This window comes from Myxocyprinus asiaticus, chromosome 5 (assembly GCF_019703515.2).
Source record: "Myxocyprinus asiaticus isolate MX2 ecotype Aquarium Trade chromosome 5, UBuf_Myxa_2, whole genome shotgun sequence".
NCBI classification, from domain to species: domain Eukaryota; kingdom Metazoa; phylum Chordata; class Actinopteri; order Cypriniformes; family Catostomidae; genus Myxocyprinus; species Myxocyprinus asiaticus.
The window spans coordinates 26,265,172-26,284,736 of NC_059348.1; the positions used below are offsets into that span (position 1 = coordinate 26,265,172).

Below are 19,565 nucleotides of genomic sequence, written 5' to 3' on the forward strand. Positions count from 1 at the left end.
AGTGCAGGATTTTGGAAAGAGGGGGCATGGCTAATTCAATTGCTCGGTCTCGTGGAAGTAGAATGGATAAATCACTTATAGCACCATTAATGTCCCTTCACATGGCAAAGCATTGTTTATCTTTGCAGAGGTATTGCACAAATAATGCTTGCCCTCATTGTAGGGCTGAAACGAATAATTTTGTTCAAATGAAAAATGTTGCTTATTCTTTTGCAAAGGTATTGCACAAGCAACATCGCCTTTATCTAGGGCACAAACGCAAAACTTTATAAATCTTGGTCCCATCCTGGGCGGGGGTAAGCGTTGCTTCACTTGCTGTCCTCCCCTTTGGTAGGATCCGACAGTTCAAGCAAGCAATTTGAAACACTGCCCTCAGTGACAAAATTGTTAAGTGTTGGCATATGGGCACGTGTGAGCTCCATTTTCTGGGTAAAATATCCATGGAGGGGCGCCAAAAGTGAGTTGTGAAGCAAGATGTTTTCAACTGTACAGGCTGTAATACAGTGAAGAGGAATTAATATTTTATAAACTGAATCCCCCAACCCAAACCTAAACCTAACCATCAGTGGAGTAAAAATGTAATGTTAGAGGGAAAAATGCAACCTCTGAATCGCACTCATCACTGATTATGTGAATGTGATTACTTCTTGGTTTCATTGTGGGATCTGAACTGGGGTCTCCTATGCTGCTGATGAAATGCGCTTCTGGTTGCACCACAAGGTAAGGTAAACACGCTGGAGCTGATGCAAAAATGTCTGATAGGAGATTGCGCTTGTCAGTGAGTCGGCATAATGTGGCCGATCCTAGCATACTGGAACTCTCGGAAACAACGTGCCGACTTCCCGTGTGATCATGTTGGGTTTTGCAGCCACATTTACATGACTGAGTTAAAGGCATTGTAAGAGCGTCATTAAAGATAAGTAGCAGCCAAGGTGAAGAGTTTATGTGTGTGTGAGAGACATCATCAGAATCTCTCAACATAAATAGCTCTGCCGTCAGCAGCATAATGTGATTCTTGTGTCTTGCTGATGAGCGTTCTTTGATGGCTATTGTTTTAGTATTCACTGACATCTACAGATTGATTCTCCTTTCAAGGATGTTCCAACAATCATTTGCTAGATCATTTTTTTCATGTTTCACACTGTTATACTGGCTTTGTTCTTTAGTTTCACGCTGGAGAGGAATAGGAGTGCACTAAGTTAAGTTGACACTGTTGGTTTTAGATTTGGGAACTGACTCACCCACATGCTGTTGTATGTGATTCATGGCTCGGGACTCATTTGGAATAATAATGCAGCCTTTGGTGTTTGCTCACAGATAAATGAAAATGTGAAAGTCGGCAGTTCACTCTGTGAGGATTGCCTTCTGAATGGAATACAAAATGTCCATGTCAAAAGCGAGGGATGTCCCTACGACTGGATCTCAATTCTGCTCTCATTGGGACTTTTAGTATAGAAGTTTTCTAAAACATGTTCACCATGTAACATATTTGTCATACTTCTAATTTGTGTGGCAGTATTTTCAAGAATATGTTCTGTTAAAATTTGAAATGATAATTTTGCGACAGGCTGCTGAGGGCAGTAATAGCAATGAGAATCACATTTCTTATTTCCAAATATTTCTCCCTAAAAAGTACTAAACTATTGTTAATGGAAACGTTAAATTCCTTATGATTCCAGTCGCTGCTATTTTGAGAAAACAACCCACAAATGCCTTAAAATTGTCTCTGTACATTAAACTCGGATAGGAGAAAGTATTTTAACATCGAAAAAATTACACACTTAACCTTTAAATAGGCCTTACATTAAAATGGAGAAGCATAGACAAAAGGAGATGACCATGTACTTAAAGTGATGTAGTGTCTATCTGTGTCAAGTAAATGAAGGTTAAGCTGTATAGTCAGTTCAGAGGCTCAGGATCAAGCAGTATCAACCAGGCCATGCCATGCATACTTCGAGGTCCTAGAGGACACCTGGTTTTGCACAAAGGGGATGACGGATCTTATCAAAGGATAGACATAATGCTGGATTTAGGGCAGCTGTGATGATGTACAATAGGTATTAGGTGCATCTCATCACTCACTGCCAGTGGAGTTCTTGTATTGCGTTCTTCCTGTAAGACACCCACTCCTGTCATGAGTCTGGACATGAGCCAGTGAACAGGATTTGAGGAGAGGCAGATCCTCTGTCTCACAAGATATATAGACCTGATTTATTTGTTATCCGTTTAATTGTTTCTTTTAGCTTCACAGCATTAAGTTTATGGATTTGTAAGTGGCATAGCCTTTGTACAATGTGTGTGCAATGTAAGGATGAACCAGTTGATTGTAGATCTGGGTAGTAATTGTCTATGTACAGATACATCACAAGGACACCTTTGGTCGATGTGTCGCATCTTAATGTCTTTTAAATGAATCAAGAAGGTGGAAACCACCGTTCTAGGTGTTTTTTGTGATGACCATTCTAGTGAATACACAAGAAATACCTTTTTGAAATTCACCAGTGTGTCTTAATTAATGCAGCAAAACATGTTGAAAAGGGCAACAAAATGTAGCATTTATAAAGTGAGGCTGAATTTCGCTGTCAGGTTGTGTACTTGCTGTAACTCTGACTGAGGTGATAACATGGTTATTGCGCAATTAAGGTGCTGCATCTCGTTCGAGTCCTGTGCAGCTTCTCTGTTTTAACACCCGCTTTGCACCAGAACTCCACAAGTTTTCTTATTCCTTAGATGTCCATGTAGGGATGAACTCCCCCATGAAATGACAAACTGTATGTAACCCTGTGGGCCTGCAAAGCTCCAACATCTGCTGCTTTCTGTAGTGTCATGATGATTCATTAACAGAGTGAAAGGGAATGAACGCTGTGAGCTCAACATACAAACAATCATCATTCATTTTCTGCATATATGCGTTCCACTGTGAATGCCCAGACAATCAGATGACTTGCATCAGTGCTCTGCTGCAGTAAGAAACCAGACTTGTAGACTTTTTCGCAAATATATTTTGAAGCTCTTGTATTTGTTCTTCTTGTGATTACTATTTTATGGATCAAGCTATACAGAAATAATGTTCTTTTTTATGATTTCTTGTTTGTTTTTTCCCTGCATAGCTGACTACTGTTTATTGCCTTTGGAGAATTACTGTCAAAAATGAAAAAAACCTAGCCTACCATTCTTATTTGCAGAAGTTTAGGTTTAGGTTTGTTCCTTACCATAATGATTTGACCACAATTCCCTTAGCTTTTGATTCAATTAAATTTCTCAGTGTGACTGCAGCATCTTACCTTGTGTTTTCTATTGTTCAGGTGTCACCCCCACTGATAACCTACAGCAGCTGGAGGAGAAGGGTGGCTCGGATACCAGCTCAGATCCTGTCAAAACCTGAGCCAAACACAGGTTGGTTACTTATTTGCTATTTAGCAAATGCTTTTCCATCCAGTGACTTGCATTTATTTTCTCGGCAGATGCTTTTATGCAAAGTGACTTAAAGTGCATGCAAGGTATAAGGATCAGTTTGTATTTTCCCTTGGAATCGAACCCATGACCTTAAACATGCTCTACCTGTTGAGCTACAGGATATTTGTGTTCTACATGGCATTGTGCAACAGAGCATTATTTGTGAAGACAATACTTGGAACATCCTTGAGTCAAATCCATTATTCAGGGTCACAGTTGTGATAGTTTATGTTTGCATTCCCCTGTCCTGGTGGTGTAGTGTTTGTGTGTTTTACCAGATGTACCCTTCCTGCAGAGAGGGTTAGAAGACATTAGTTACCTGAGGGAGCAACTTTTACTGTAGGATACATATTTCTAATGTAATTTTCTCCTAAGCTTAAGGGGTGTACAAGCCAACAGGTTCTCTCTGATCATTCCCAATCCTGCACAACCCCCAGAATTGCACATCTGAGGAAAGACAGTGATGGAGTCGAGGTGTTTCAGCCTTACTAACAGGCCATTAAAATGTAATCACATGATATTTGGAACACCATTTTTCATTGTTCACAATCAGTAAACACAACTGCAGGAGACACTGGCAGAGTCTCCTTTGCAAACTGAGACTTTCAGTATGGAGAAATTGCTTCACACTCTGCAGTGTGTAAGATAAATTGTCATTAAACCAAACTCACAAGCCTCAGTAATGACAAATAGATTAAATAAATTATTAGATTATGTTGTTTAATTCATCTGTGGCTTGTCTAGTTCACAGTTTGTTTATTTTAATTAACATGAGATAACATTTCCAGAAGAATCTTAAAGCTACTTGATCTTAAGGCCTCCACCTGTGGTCTTGTTAGGAAACACATGTCCAAGGCCCTGTCCCAAATGGACACTTGATGTGGACTTGCGGTCTCGTGGCCTTCATTTGCGCATCCCCGTGAAGTCCACGAGACAGCAGGATGTCCCATTTGACATTTTAGCACTCAGAAGGGTTCTCACGAGAGTCTCCTTTGCACCCTCGCTGCACCCTTCCATGGAACCTGCATTTGTGCGAGTTCCCCAGCGGTCTTCTACCCAGCAGTCCCTGCTGGTGATTTAAAAAACTTTGTTTTATTCAGTTTATCAGAGATGGAACCACTCATTCACTTTCTATTGAATATTTATTTATTGTATTTTGTTTGGGAAGTTTTGCATTCATAAAAGTAAGTAACTAAAAACTAAACCTTTACTATTGTTGTTTTAAAGTGGATTTTAGTATTAATGTGAGTCTCAAAAATATTAAGACAGGACTTTCCTGCACATAGCTGTAGCTTGCAAGATATATTATATTTATTTCAATAGCAACGTTCGGTCTACCGCAATATATTTACCTGAAAAAGTGTGGCTGTGTATAAAAATAAAAGGATTTTTGCGATGTGTGTGAGATGCATGTTTTCTTTTCGATTCATTTGACTGTGTTATGTACCTGCATGCAACCATCCAGGTGTCTGAGTCATGTTTATTTGTTCTCTGAATAGACGGGGTTTTATTGTTGTTATATGTGCACTTTGTATTTCATCTTGTAATGCTTTATTGTCAGTATGTTGCTTGCAATTATTTAATAAAACACATATTCAAGAGTGAGTGTAAAGTTAGTTTAAAATTTTCCTTTTACCAATTCCTTTTTTTCTAAAAATAATTTTTTTAATTGTATGTATCTAAAAAACAATGTATAAAAATGCGTCATTTGATTAAAGTCTGGAAGTCTGTCCCAAATGGCCAGTTTTATAACTCATGCACCCTCATGGCCTTGCTGACTAGCGCCCCATCTGTCTTCACTCCCTTACGTCACCAAAGTCTGGACTCGGAGGAGGCCCGGAAGGGCATAGGGTGCCATTTGGGATAGGGCTCAAGACTGCTAAGCCAGTGGCTCTGAACCGGTCCATATATTTTACATTGGACATCAAGGGGAGACCCAACACAGTACCAAAACTCTTTATCTTACAAAAATTTCTTTAAATTAAACCGAAATTGATAAAGATCACAAAAAAACTGCATAGGCCCTATCAACGTACAAAGTTATTAACGTGACATAGGCTAAATAGGAACTGGCAGTTTTGTAAATGCATAGGCAAAGAGCAAGTTAATACATATAAATGTAATGTTCAAATATTTATATACGACAGAAAGTGTCATGTACCAGTTGAACCCATGGATGAAACACTAGGCCAGATATTGTATGCTAAATATGTGAAATTTATAGCCAGATGTTGGTATCTGACTAATTTGGCTGCCTTGTACCAAGTGATAGATGAATTTGCACCAAAATACTGTATTGATATATAACTGTTTTGCATTGACCAAATGGAGTTTGGTTTGATTTTTCCTCTTTTAAAAGTTGATAAGCCTATTTATTTTGCCAGTCCTAACTTTGCCTGATTATACAGTTAGTTGCATTTTATTTTATTTTATTTCATTTTATAACATTTAGCATTGTTTGTACCCTTCTGTACTCGACCCTATAAGGACAGACCTGTGATGACCCATTTTGGGGTTGCAACCATGAATTGAGAATCTCTTTGGTAAACCATTGCATTCAATCCCACCTTCTTAGTATGTTACATTCAGTTACATTCTTGTCAGAAAAAAATCTAACCAGGAACTACAATATAATCTCTAGACTAAAATTGTATAGCTTCAGTGTAGGTGTCATGACGAATCATGTTAACACATACTGAAAACTGAGACGACAAAGTGATTCTGTGTGAACCAATCCACAACGTTAGCTTTACCAGCCAACTCAGGCCATTCTGAGCGCTCTGTCACTGCTGTACTTCTCCCTGAGTAGCACTGACTGGATTATTTCTCCCACATCTGGGACAGATAAAGCATTAAATACACGAGAGCTTAGGGACTTCAATGAAGACACAATGCACTTTTTGATGGATGAGTTGCGCTCTGGGTTTCTTATGGTTAGAGATTCTATGTGAAATTGTATGCATGCAGTGATCATTCACTATTCTATGAGCGATCAAAGCCCTTAAGCTATGGGGTGATGAGGCAAGAGCAAGTTCATGAGTGATGAGATTTGTCCCATGATCTTTAGTATATTTTCAACTAGGTCACAGCATGGCACTCGAGGATCCTCTGTCTGCATTAATTCCCCATGCATCTGTTTACATCAGCTAGATAAACATTGCTCTCAGTGATTAATTCACAGATTTGATTAGATGTAATTGATTACTGCACCAACATCAAAAACAAAAAATTGCTAAAACATTTCTATTTTTATTGTTTTGTTATTGTATTGTTTGTGCACTGGAAGCTTCTGTCACCAAAACAAATTCTTTGTATGTGTAAGCATACTTGGCAATAAAGCTCATTCTGATTCTGATGTTTTTATGTTCAGTGCTATATTGTCCCCCTTTCATACTTTGTTGGTGATGCCCAATCCGCCTAGCAGACTCCAGCGTATCAGTAAATTGTGTTTAGTTGCATAACTTTAATCTGAAATTCTATTCATATTTCTAATCTTTTGCAACTGTATAATTTCATTGGCTGAAATAAATTAGGGGTGTAACGGTTCTCGGTAAAAAATCGAACCTGTTAGGTTGGCCACCCACGGTTCGGGAAGCATTGGCACCACGGTCGGTTCACCTAAAGTTTAATGACGCATCTGGAGCACAAATTTTGGTCAAGAAAACAAAGCGTCAAACAGACAGGCACAGTTACAAGCACCGCTAATGCACCTGAATGGATCTGTAGATGGATATGCTCCTCCTGTGTTTCACGTGGGTCAACCACTGATCTATAATATAGAACTGTCTGCTATAAAAACAGGTGCACAAACACCATTTCCTCAGAATTACTTCCTTTAAGACAGCGATAATCTCTTGTCTAGAAGCCCTCTACCTTTCACGTTGATATACACGAGTCAGCGGGCGGAATCTTCACGGCAACGAGAAGACTCTCTACTCCCCTGCAGTGCTCCGTCGAACATCACTCCCCCTTGCCGCTTGATGCTTCGGCAGGTGTTGTGTATCCTTACAAAGCAATTGTATATTGTGTATTGTATATTGTGTGATTATAAATATGAATATATATTTATTTATATATTTATATATCTAAAAGAGTCACTTACGTGTTTGTGTCTTTTTAAAGATGTCGTTCCGTAAGTGTTCCTTGTGCGAGAAGCACATTCCGCTGTCAGATCAGCATGAGAGCTGCATTTACTTTCTGGGCCACACCCACGCAGAGTCAGTCCTCATGGAGACAGACTGTCCTCACTGTGAGGGCACGAGTCTCAAAATACTTCGCTCGTGAATCGCCCTCGTTCTGAGGGACGATTCAGCCTCACGCGCCCTCCCACCTGCCTCCTTCTCTGAAACCTGAGGATTTACACGAGGAGGCACGGCGGGGCTGCGAGGTCGAGCCTTGTGCCGGCACATGCCACGCGAGCCCCTCAATCTCCACGAAGCGCATGTTTTCAGATACGCTATGTGCGAGACGAGCTCCGGCCTTCTGAAAGAGCACGTGGCCTCACCTCGTTCAGTGGTTCTGACGCTGGGGATAACAATGACGATGTCATGTCTTTCGCTGCATCAGGCGAGTGGTCAGTGGATGATGCTGCCGCCCCTCCCCCCAGCGAGGGCAAGGAGCATGCACACACCACTGACAGGTAGATGCTCTGCGTCCTTACAGGGGTGGTCGAAGATCTTAACCTTAAATGGTCTCCCCCAGAGGAACCTGAACAGTCTCGCCTCGATGAATGGTTCCTGCAGTCCGGACACTGTCAAGCGGCCGCGTTCCACAAATCTACCCCATTCTTCCCCAGGTGCGCGCCCTTCTCAGCACGCTTACGCAGTGACGCCATCCTCTCTAATGTGGATCACAGGGAAGAAAACGGTTATGCCCAACTACCCCCTGTGGAGGAGGCAGTAGCGGCACATCTCTGCCCAGCGAGTAACAGGGCATGGAAATCACACCCCATACATCCTTCCAAGCCGTGTCGACAAAGGTCCGCACTGGCTGGAAAAGCTTACTCAGCGGCAGGACAAGCTGGATCAGCATTCCACGCAATGGTGGAGCTCCAGGTATTTCAAGCCAAGCTCCTCAAGCAAATGGACGAGCAAGGCTTCAATCCAGAGACATTCAAAGAGTTCCGCACTGCTACAGACTTGGCGCTGTGTGCCACAAAAGTCACAACACAGGCCATCGGCAAGTCCATGGACAACCTGGCAGTTCTGGATTGACATATATGGCTGACCATCACAGAAATGAGTGATAGGGAAAAAGACACACTGTTGGATGCTTCAGTGTCTCCAGCCAGCCTCTTTGGCGGCTCTGTGAATACGTTTGCTGAGCATTACGTCACGACTCAGCAGCAGTCACGGGCTATGAGACAGTTTATGCCCAAATGTTGTATCACAGCCAGTTTGCCCTCGCTCTGTTTCAAGCCAGCGCCCAACTAAAAGCCCCATACCTGCTGCCTCAGCACTGGCACCTGCTGCTGCCGGCAGAACACCCCCCCGTGCAGCAAAATTGCTCCTGACGAGCACAGCCCTTTGAAGCGGAAAGCAGAGCCCGCTGTTTCCTCCGGGTCTGCTTCAAAGAAGGCTCGAATGGAGACACAAAACACTATTCCTCATCTCTCCACTGCTGTTTGTCAGGAAAGGAATATTGTTGTTCACAGTATTGTTCAAAATGTTGTTTCTGTGACTTGCACTCAAATAAATGCAATAAAAAATGCAATTAATGCGAAAAAGAATACAGCACTCATTGCAAATGCACAAGATGCTCACACATTCTCAATAAAGAGCCCATTTCCTCTTCAAAGCACACACATTATGCGCAACCACTTCCCTATGGTGAGCGACGCATTATATCGTATGGTGAGCAAACCAAATTGCCCTCTGTCCCGTTACGCAGACGCGTGGCGAGCCCTAGAGGGTATTTCAGAATGGGTGCAAAAAACCGATCAAACATGCTTATACGATCCAATTTGCACGCCAGCCACCCCGTATCAATGGCGTTCTGTCTTCCACGGTTTCGTCCGAAGACATGCCAGTGTTATGAGCCGAAATACACAAACTCTTCGTGAAAAGCGCGATAGAGGTTGTGCCAAATTGTCAAACCCAAAAAGGGTTTTACGGCCGTTATTTTCTTGTCCCAAAGAAAGACAGTGGGCTCTGGCCGATCCTGGATCTGAGACATTTGAATCGCTCACTCATAAAGCACCCATTCAAAATGATTACTCGGAAACGGATCTTATTGCATGTAAGTTTTCTGAGCAGAAATCATGGTTTTGATACAATTAACATTGGTTTCATAACAGTAATACTGTAGTTTCTATATAGTAACCATGATTTTACTATATATTATAACCATGACAGTAACCATGTTTAAATTGTGGTTACTATGATTTTACTACAAATGCCATGGTTAAATTATGGTTACTGTTGTAAAACAATGATTGTTATTTAAGGGAAAACCTGTTGAAGTGTTTGCCAAATAGATTATTCTTTGGATTTGGCAGTAATATTTTTTTTCCTGAACAAAGCAAATTCCGAACCATACCGAAACTGTGACCCTTAAACTGTGATACAAACCGAACTGTGAGAAATTTGAACCGTTATCCCCCTAAAAAGAATCCACTGTGTATTTCTTCTTCTTTATCTTCATGTGCATGCAACTATAAAGCATGTACAGATGTCCAATACTGTACAAACATCTGACAGCAACTTCCTTGAGGGTAACCCTCAGGAAAATAGGGTGCATCATTTCAATGTGCTTAAAGCCTAGTAAGTTGCTTATTAGTTGCTTTCTCAAATTACATTTCCTGTGGCCCAACTGGTAGTGCATGGCCAACGTCAAGGTCTGGGTTCAATTCCCAGTCACATACATAGTGATAAAACGCATACCATAAAATAAAGTCCCTATGGATGAAAGTATCTGTCAAATGCATATATTATACAGTATATTGTTTGTATTATAAATCCATATACTGCCCTCTTTGACCCAAAGAAGATATGGTTGTGCATGATTTTGATGCCTTCCTCAGAATACACTGGTACAACAGGTGCACTGTTGCTACCTACACTTGCCAGATAGCCCACAATATGTCATTTTCTTTATTTGGATGTCAGAATGATGCCTTTAACAGATTACCTGTTTACCTTTGGGTTTATTTTCAGAGACTTTTCTCCATTACAACCTTTTATGTTTGAAGCTCAAAGAACCACAAATATACAAAAAAAATAAAAAATAAATAAAAAACTGTAGTCCTTTCGTTGCCAGTGTTACAAATAAAATTAAAGTGTCTCAGACAAATACGTTTCTGTCTAGAAATTTTGGCAGAACAAATGTCAGATGGTGAAAAATTCCAAACTAGACATGCCAAAAACAGATTTGTGTCTCTGCCACGTATTGACTAATTCCTACATAAGAGTCCTTGATTTTTGTAAATGCTGTCCCTTCTCTGTTTGAACAGACTGATCACACTACGAATTCAGCAGCAGTAGTTCGAAAGCTTTGCAACCAAGACGAAAGGGCTCTAATGTATGTATTGCATTCATCCTCGAATGGTTACGTGCAATCAGTAGCGCTTGAAGGAGATGTGTTTGCATTTGAATTGAAGCAGAAATGTCTGATGGGGGATGGTGCTTGTCAGATATTCTGTTGAATGGGGTTGATTTCAGGGTTCATGAACTTTCGGAAGCAACATGTCGATTTCCCGTATGATGTTGGTTTGAACAAGTTTAGGAAGCTGGATGAGATGCACATAAGCCTGGCTGAGCCTCTGTGCTGTTGGTCACAAGCAAGCATTCTCAATTTACTCCTGTTATATATTACGTGACTGTGCATTTACATAAAGTTAAATCTTTACAGCTAACTTCGCCAAAGGTTGCTGTTGCTCATTTCGCCAGAATTCACCCACTTGCATTGAAAATAAATGACTTTGGTTGCTGCAAATTGCTGTCAGTGTGAGCACATATTAGATACATTCTCCTACACAGATTAAAAGTAAAGCAATTGTACATTTGTATAAGGTGAATTGTCTAATCTTGGCATTTACTAAAGGACTGTTAATGCTAAATATTATTTAGAAAACAGAATGACTAAACTGATGTTTTACAGAATGTATGATGCAATTGTAAACTTGACAGACACCTTAATTCAAAATGGTATTTTTTGGTATTCATCTTCACTACATGTATCTGTGTAGTTTAGACCTAAGGGAATCTCTTTTGTTTTTTTGTGATGATGCTGGGCTCAGGCACATTTACACACACCTGCTTTGTTGGTGGGCCTAGGCCTGGATGAGTGACTGCAGGGAAGAGCCAATGAGCTGCTCTCCCCTGAGGGACAGGACTCATCTGCTAGCTGCATGAGTCACAAGTCCAGCCCATTGCACACAGCACACCACCAGCTCTAATGTCACAGCCCCGTGCTGCTGCTGCTGGTGTATAGTAGATAACAGATGGACACAAGAATCTGTTGCTTGTATAGCAGTTTATCAACAGACTGACACACTCAATATTACTGCTTGCTCATTTTAGCAGTGTGTCGGCACAGCTAGCGTTGGTGTAAATCTTATGTAACCATCCCAAAAATATGAACGTAAGGGAAAGACAGAAATCTCCAAAACAGTTGGTCAAGATTACAATAAAAGAACATACTTCAAATCAGCAATAAAATCTGACAACAATGGTATCATAAATTGTGCTTCTTTACCTCAGATTATGCAAAAAAAAAAGTGCTATTTTCCCAGCTCGTCTAGCTGCTGTGCATGGGTGTTCTCGAGTTAATTTGCCTGCAATGTCTGTATCTAAAAGGTGATTGATTCTTTTAACTGTTAGGCGGGACTTCTTTTTCTACATCCGTTGATCATTAGGCATTCCAGTTTCTTCCATTCATTAGAAGTGGCCCGTCTCTGCTAAATAGTCTCTGTTATTAATCATGGTTCATGTAAATTTACAAGCATAGTACTGTTCATTTTTAGTTCATATTAAATATATCACTTAAATCATAACTCTTAATGTAAATGTGTTAGTATATAAAGTAATATTTACCCAGATTAATAAATGATGTATAAGTTTTGTTTACTGTCAGTTCATGTAAACAATTGTGTACTAATGTTGACGAATATAACCTTATTGTAAATTGGTACCAGAGATTTTTACCACGGTTAAGGGCTTTGCTTCATTTTCTTACCTGTAGTAAATTCACGGCCCTGACTGGCTTGTTGCTTTTTAAATGGCAGCAACAGCAGTTTAATAAATGACAGTAATATTCAATATGTTGTTAAATTCATGAAAAATAAAAATAATTTAGTATACATTTCTTTTAGCTTGACTGTATTATATTTACTATTCCCAATTTACAGCGACGACTTCAGTCAAAGATTATCCAATCAAAATGTAATACCATATTTTATAAAACAAAAAATTATTGAATTACCAAAAACTGAAACAGTCTTAACTAAACTACATCTTGGTCTTGTGCAGAACCAGAATCTGTATCTTTCCTCACCCTGAGAAATGTTGCCAGAGGAGAGATCTTCAGGCAAATGTTATAAAGGATTTTAGCTGAAATCCAATCTTGTCTTTGTTTTATACATGACGTTGTAACCCAGTACACCCAGTGGGACACTGGTGCTTAATATCTTCTCAAAGAGTTCATCGATAAAAGCAACAGACTTCTAACTTAATCTAGAACTAATGTGATGCATATCTGCCAGCAAATTTTGCTATTGTTGTTTTGTACATGCTAGTCATATGGCCAAGGGCAGATTTAGTGATTTGGGGGCCCTGGGCAAAGTACAGGAATGGGGCCCTCTTTAATGACACACATTTACGTTGATTTTCTCTTAAATATGCTGTAAGCCTTTTTAATATTATTATTATTTTTTTTTATTTTTATGGAATGGTATGGAGAAAATATTCATATGTCCTGAAAAAGATATCACTGAAATACAGTAAGTGTCCTGAGATACCTCATCAGTCTCTGTGACAGCACAAGACTGTGCAAACAGCAAATAAAAATGTGTCTGCAGTTGTCTTTCCCCCTGGTTGTGCCAACTTTCTTAAAAGGATTGAGTAATAATGTTTGACAACACATTATATCAAAAACACAATCTGGCTACTATGAACTACAATATATACTACTACAATACCTTTTTTCTTTCTCACTTTTCCTCTTTCTTAATGCACTTTTCCTCCATCAACTTGACCTTGAATTAACTATATCCAAATTATTAGACTAAAACTTAACTTTGCATGATTCCAGAAGGCTTTGCTCAACTTTTACATTTGAAAACTTAAAGTTTGCAAGATTTACATTGCTAAATGCAAAAACACATCTGGGTTTCCATCAAAATGTTTAGCATTTTTATGCGCATTTCTAAAAATTAGACTAAAGAAAATACGAATCGTTGCACATTTCCATCCACTACTGTGTCATGCGCATTATCTTCAGGGAGCTGTGTCATGATGGAGCAGCTGAACGACCTCATTGCTTGGGGCAATTTTACAGTACTTAAATGCAGCCAGGATAGGCCGTAGAAAACTGTAATATCTGATATATTGAGTGATGAAATGGATGCGATGCCAATTTACCGCCATCCTCCGCATACCTGAGCGCCCACATTTAAAACTGTTCTGGCAGATAGTGAGGACCCACTTTAAAGACCAGCTAGGGGTTAGACACATCTGAATGTCAAGGGCTTCCCGAGGTTGAGACAGAATAGAATAATATAAGTGTAGATGCCAGCATAGTGTCGATTTTATTTTATTTTTTTATTTATTTATTTTTTTTTTTGCAGAGTTATAGATCATGATAAATGTTTCAGGTTCTATCAGGAAGACTTGCAGACTTGTGTGAAATTCAAGATGACATTTATTTGGGGGCCTGGGTAGGTCAGTGGTAAAATACGCTGGCTACCACCCCTGGAGTTCGCTAGTTCAAATCCCAGGGCATGCTGAGTGACTCCAGCCAGGTCTCCTAAGCAACCAAATTGGCCCGGTTGCTAGGGAGGGTAGAGTCACATGGGGTAACCTCCTCGTGGTCGCTATAATTTGGTGGTTCTCAGTGGGGTGCGTGAGTTGAGCGTGAAGCCTCCACATGCGCTATGTCTCCGTGGCAACGCGCTCAACAAGCCACATGATAAGATGCGCAGGTTGACGGTCTCAGACGTGGAGGCAACTGGGATTCGTCCTCCGCCACCCAGACTGAGGCAAATCACTACACGACCACGAGGACTTAGAGCGCATTGGGAATTGGGTATTCTAAATTGGAAGAAAAAAAAAAAGACATTTATTTGATGAATATAAAACAGAAAATGTAATGTCTCTATTTGGCGTAAGCCCCATCTGGTGGTCCGAAGAAGTTGTAATCGGAACCGTCATATCCTGCAGGAGATAGGAGGAAGGGGCGAGGAGCCTACCCCCGTGCAGGACGGGACTTGACTGGTGGTGGTGGGGTGGTGGAGGTTGCCGTGTTAGTACAACTGAAACAGCAATGTGATAATGTGAGCAGACTTATAAAGCAATGGCTTACAAGTGATTGGCTAGGAGTTACCTAGCTAATGTTGCGATGATGTACAGCTGCTAGTCTTCCCGCTAGAACTACGCTGTGCTTACATTTCTATCAGGAAGACTTGCAGACTTGAGTGAAATTCAAGATGACCTTTATTTGATGAATATAAAACAGAAAATGTAATGTTTCTCTTTGGCATAAGCCCCGTCTGGCGGTCCAATGAAGTTGTTCTCGGAACCATCATATCCTGCAGGAGATAGGAGGCAGGGGCGAGGAGCCTACCCCAAAAGGAAGAGAAAGTAGAATACTACCCCCAAAAGAGAAGATGCAGTCAGGTACATCCAGGTCTTGTGTTGGCGTTCATTCTGGAGGGGAAAAAAAGAGAGAGATATGAACACTTAGATTTGACATGGTGCGTGATATCTCTGGCATGGTTGTGCAATACCTTTGCCATAGGAAAAGCCGTGCGTTCTTTTTTTTTTTTTATTATTATTTTTTTCCTCCTTGATTTTGTCCTTGTCCTGTGTGGGTTTTATATTTATTTATTTTTTTATTTTATTTTTTATCCTTGTCCTTGAGTGTGATTTTTGGGCTCTCCGTCAAGGAGCCCCTGGTTGTGCAGAATCTTTGCCAAAGACAAACAACGTGGTATGAGGCCCTACGTTAGGCCAGTGTTGTTGTGCAGTATCTTTGTTGAAAGATAAACAACATTTGATTATGAAAACTCTCAGACGAGGGAAGAGTTGTTAGGATATCTTTGCCGAAAGGTGAACAACGTAGCGTAAAGCCATACGATAATGGCGACGTTGCGTGCAATCCCTTCGTTGAAAGAAAACAACATTTGATTATGAACCCTCTGGTGAGGGCGGACATTATTTAATGGTTATCTTTGCCAAAAGGTGAACAACGTAGCATAAAGCCATACGATAATGGTGACGTTGTGTGCCCTGAGAAGACATGAGGGGAGAGACCACAAAGTTTTAGGGTAGCGGTGAGGTGGTTTCTGAACCAGTAGTGCAACATGGGGGTTAGGGATGGAGTGTTGAATAGGGGAGGAAATTTTAGATGTATAGTGTGAAAGAAAAAGGAAATGAACACGCACACTGGGAGATCAGAATGGAAAATAGGAGTACTGTGTGATTGGCAGGAGGAGGAATAGTGAGTCCAGTCGTAGTTGTAGGAAGTGAGTGTGGACTGGGCAAGTCTTTTCTGCATGAGATTTGGAGTGGAATTGAAATGGGGTAATGTTTTTTTTTTTTTTTACATTGAAAAACCGAGGAATGTGTCTGGCTGAGATAATGAAGTTGCAGGAAATGCTCTGACATGTCAGACGTCTCATAAGGGAGATGAGGCTAGAGGAGGACTGGCCTTAATTGATTATAGTGAAACTTTTTATATAAGATTATATATTGAAACTTATTCCACGGTTCCTGATAATATCTCCCAGGGGAAGCGGAGAAAAGTAGATGTCCTAAAACTGATCCCTATGGCACTCCATACTTTACTTTTGTTTGATTTGACATTTCCTCGTTTACACAGACAAAGTGGTAACGGTCTGCTAAATAGGACCTAAACCATGCTAATGCAAGTCCACAAATGCCAACATAATTCTCAAGCCTATTCAAGAGGATGTAGTGATCTATGGTGTCGAAGGCAGCACTAATTGTCTTTAAGCGAAGGGGGCGACACTATCAAGAGTGCTAGAGAAGACTATTTATATTTTCTGTTATTCAAGTTTTTCTAGACTTTTTGGCTTACTGAGGACAGTATATGAGATAAATCTGGAAGATTATAAGTAAAGCTATCTTTAGTGGTCGAAAGAATAGTTCTACCTGAACGATAGCGTGGTGTAGATTGAGTGACATTAGCTGATCGCAGCATACAAGAGACGAGGTAATGATCTGAGAAACAGTTTTTTTTATTTAAAGATTTCATCAGCAGAATGACCCAAAACACTTAAAATAACAGTTCTACCCACTGAAGAGACTGTAAGTCTATCCCTTACAGCCTTGATTTATTCCCATGAAAAATTTAAGTGGTGCTACTGTGAATAAGGTCAGTTGCTAGTCGATAGCAGGGGGTGTTATGGGGAGGGACATTCTAATTCAAGAGAGCATTTTATTGGACAAAAAAGTGGAGTGCTGCAACTGCAACATCAATATTCCTTAATGTAGTCTGGTTATCTGGAAGACTGTAAATTTTAAATTTGTATATCTACCTTAAAATTCATATTTGTACTTTGAGGAGTGCATATACAGTATTGAAGAAGAATATAGATGGCATCAAAGCTAACAGACATGGATGTTATTTTCCCAAGTATGGAGATGACATACAGGTATGTTTCTGAAAAACACTGGATAATATACAGAGGTCCCTGTTTATAGAAATGCCTATTATACACTTTTACATGGATTGTTGATGTTGGAGCAAGGCGTTGTTTAATATCCGTCGTCTAAAATCGCTGTTTCATTTCAGCAGGCCAACTCTTCAGTGAGGTAACATGTTGTTCTTACATGGCCGATAAGGGTGAGTGGGTGCATCAAGAAAGCCATAGGGACTGTCTTGGCACTGCTAATTCAGATGGGCTTTGGAGGGAGATGATGTTAGATGGCTCCTGGCTGGAGCCCCACAGCTGGCCTTATTCTGTATTTTGGGGGGAGGGGGCTGCAGCACTCAGCAGAGAGGATTAAATTCCGGCTAGGGATTTTTTTTAATTTTTTTTATTTGTGGGGGGAGTTGGGGAGCTTGTTATGGTTATTACTCTCTGCATGACCTGGATTTTGGACTCCTTTCTGTTCTGTAATTATGTTTGATCGAAATGCCCATTCCCCATAAGTGCTGTTTAAGCACATAATCACTGACCCCTTCCTAAAACATACAAAAAAGTTAATTGTTGTAAATATTATTAATATGTGGGATCAGGCCTAAAAAAAAAAAAGTGTTGTCCCTCAAATTGCGACGAGCTCTATATTCATCCTGGTCTATTCATATTTCAGCAACAGACTTAAAACAGACTAATTCATAAGTCCTGTAAGCACTGCAAATATATTTTATTTGCCAGTTTTTGCCACACCAATATCTACTGTTGCAGATGTGAAATAATTTAGTTCAAATTTTGCAGATAGAAAATGGACATCGCTTTTTACATTGTGACATTATTTTCAAGACAGTAATGTACATTGTACTTATTCAATTCTAATTAATACAATGCGAAAAAAGTGGTTATTATGATATTTTTATTACCAAATATAAGTAAAGTATTTAAATTGTGTCTATTGATACATAGCAGTATTCCTTTGGTAATTTCTTTCATTTTCGCTGATGTTAATTTAAACAGTATTGTACAGCAGCATCTTTTTTTTTTTTTTTTTTTTTTTTTTTTTTTTTTTTTACTGTAATACAGTAACAATGGGAATAGTAAAACTAAAATGACCGGACATGTTGCAAAGATGTCACAATGCAAATCATGATGGTCCTGAATTTCGGCTTCATTTTCAAAACATAATTTCATATTTGGTTTTTATTGATTTGGGGTTAAATATGACCAGGAAATTTTCTTGATAGTTTTTGTGAAAATGTAAAATGCATTTATTCAAAACAGTCATTTTTGAGCAAGTGTTTAATTGACAAGTTTTTAAAGAAATATTCTGAGGGCCTGGGTAGCTCAGTGGTAAAAGACGCTGGCTACCACCCCTGGAGTTCGCTAGTTCGAATCCCAGGGTGTGCTGAGTGACTCCAGCCAGGTCTCCTAAGCAACAAAATTGGCCCGGTTGCTAGGGAGGGTAGAGTCACATGGGGTAACCTCCTCATGGTCTCTATAATGTGGCTCGTTCTCGGTGGGGCGTGTGGTGAGTTGAGCGTGGATGCTGCGGTGGATGGCGTGAAGCCTCCACACGCGCTATGTCTCCGTGGCAACGTGCTCAACAAGCTACGTGATAAGATGCGCGGGTTGGCGGTCTCAGACGCGGAGGCAGCTGGGATTCGTCCTCCGCCACCCGGATTGAGGCGAGTCACTATGCGACCACGAGGACTTAAAAGCGCATTGGGAATTGGGCATTCCAAATTGGGTGAAAAAGGGGAAAAATCCCAAATAAAATAAATAATTCTGGGTTAAATACCCAGAAAATAAAAAAATGTGAAGCTCTGAAATTTTATTTTCTGTGATAATTTGTAGTATACCACAGATGCTGTCGATGTGTGTTGATAGATAGGCTCTTACTGTGGAAGTCTATGGGGCAGTTATTGCAATTTTGCCCCATAAACGTCCGTAAACACGTACTGTCAACATGTTTATCGAAATTATTTAGCTTAACTTGGAATATTCCTTTAGAGGCCCTCTTATTCTCTGATCTTTAATACTTTCTTCTCTGATATTTCTAAAAGTTTGAAAAGCCTCTATCTTTAGTAGCTCAGATGTGGCCCTAGTGATGTTTTATGTGCCTGACTTGCAAAAAAGGAGTGCTTTTGGGTCCAGTAAGGTTCACTTGCTAAGGGGAGTATTGTGATTAAATTATAAGATATCTTTACAAAGCCAATTGCCATGAAACAACTTCAACAAAAACTTCAGATTTGAATTTAATCTGACCTTGTAATGTTGGTGACATACAATGTCA

General features: G+C 40.1%; 1 protein-coding gene across 3 annotated transcripts in view; it reads left to right on the top strand.

Moving 5' to 3' along the window:
• The window catches only part of LOC127440521 (protein FAM110B-like), a 59,094-nt gene that overhangs the window by 31,711 nt on the left and 7,818 nt on the right, over nucleotides 1-19,565 (top strand). For all 3 annotated transcript variants that reach the window (XM_051697153.1, XM_051697155.1, XM_051697154.1), the window contains exon 2: nucleotides 3,306-3,396. The gene's annotated coding sequence lies outside the window, so the exon portion shown is untranslated. The remainder of the gene's footprint in view (nucleotides 1-3,305; nucleotides 3,397-19,565) is intronic.